The sequence below is a fragment of the Crocuta crocuta genome, unplaced genomic scaffold (assembly GCF_008692635.1).
Source record: "Crocuta crocuta isolate KB4526 unplaced genomic scaffold, BGI_CrCroc_1.0 scaffold465, whole genome shotgun sequence".
NCBI lineage: Eukaryota > Metazoa > Chordata > Mammalia > Carnivora > Hyaenidae > Crocuta > Crocuta crocuta.
In genome coordinates, this window is record NW_027528912.1 from 1,383,531 (window position 1) to 1,385,460 (window position 1,930).

The following is a 1,930-nucleotide window of genomic DNA, read 5'->3' on the forward strand; positions in this document are numbered from 1 at the left end:
TGTTCTATCCATTGGAGTCCGGGGACTGCAGGGTCTCCCTCTTTCCATGGTGCAATACTAGGTATATTGCCTACATCCTTTTATTTAATAACACAACATCTATTAGTGCTTTATAAAACCTTTCCTAAGGTGACCATAATCATATAGCATGAACATTTACCTCAAGTCATAAGAAAGATAAATATCTCCAAATCTCTTGCTGTCGCATCGAGTAAACCCCTAGTATCAGTGAGTTAACCTTATTCTTTAGTAATAAGCCTTTTTCTGGATTGAAGAACACATTTCTTTCAGAAGATCTGACTATTAACTGTATTTTTAAAAGAAGAGTGATTTGTATCACTAGAGGGAGACACAGTTTGCCAAAAAACTGCTATCAGGCAGAAGTGAGCATTTTCCAGTTTTTAGGAATAAAACAAGAAATAAACCACTACATATCATTCCACATTCATATCATTTGGTGAATCTGACAAGTTCATACCTAGAATCACTGAGCCAGGAGTTTAATGTTTCCTTTCTCAATTAATATTGAAATTGTGAGTAAAAAGGTGGAAGTGGAATTGCTCCGTTTTAGTCAAATACTAATATTCCAGTGTGGCGAAGTTGAAATCAAATTTTTCAGCTATCCTAGGAGCAGTCATCCTAACAGTAAAAAATACTATCCAGAGATTCTATCTGTGTACATAAGCGTCTGGCTCTGCGAACAGCTGCTTTTCCAATGTAAAACTGAATTAATCTAAATCTCTCTCCCAGTAAAAGATGGCAAGGCTGTATTCTGTGTTCACATCACAATGCAAAATGGAAGGTCTGACACTGACATCTTGCTGTGGAAGTAAAATGTCAGATTTCCAGTGCTTAAAAGACCAAAAAACGTCGTCCTTTTTTTTTCGGTTTGGCGATGCGCGCAAAATACGTGTTGGCTTATGTTTAAGTCACAATTCAGTAAAAATAAAGAAAATGTGCTTCTGCTTCCAGCAGCTGGATTTATTTTGTTTTGTTTTTTACACACATACAGCTTAATTTGTTTACATTTCCTACCTGACCACGGCAGACATTTGGGTTTAGAATGCCTATTATAAAAGTTTATGGTCTGGAGCATTTCAGACTCTGTGAGCAAAGTTAACTTGCAAAAGGCTAAAAGTTTTAGTTGAGAAGTGATAACAATCTGGGGCGCCTGGGTGGCTCAGTCGGTCGAGTGTGGGACGTCAGGTCCAGTCATGATCTCACAGCTCCTGAGTTCGAGTTCTGCATGTGGCTCATTGCTCTCAGGGCGAAGCCTGTTTTGGATTTTCTGTCTCCCTCTCTCCCTGCCCCTCCCCTGCTCTCTCTCTGTCTCTTTCTCTGAAAAATAAATAAAACATTAAAAACAAACCAACAAAAAAGAAATGTTAAGCATTTGAAGCCCACAGTGGAGTTGAACAACTGGTCATAATGCTCAACTTAAATAAGAAAAACAATTCCACTTAATCCCCACTAGAATGGCCTCCCTCCCTGCCCTTCCCCCTCTGGGACTCTGCCCCTGTCCTTTCTCGTCATATCTTGCCCGTTTTCCTTCTCTCCTTAAACCAGTTCAGTCCCTTTTCTCCAAATCTCGGTTTTCACTGCGTTATCTGTATTTAATGAAATACAGTATTTTTATCTTACTACTTGTTTCACTTACTGATACCACATCATATTCCTTATTCATTTTTAAATACTCTTGATTTAATGTCTCATTTAAAAACTACATTTACTTCCCTTTAGGAATGGCACATCAATTGATTTTTTCCCTTTGTAATGCGACGACCGGTCTTCAATTAAACCGGCTCTGCCCCTCCACGCCTTCCCTTCCAAACCGCTCCAATCATGCCTGACCTGTAGCTTTCCCGTGACCAGCCGCTGGCCTGGCTTTTCTCCAGGCCCCTGTGTTTCCTGACACATCCTGGAGATCAGC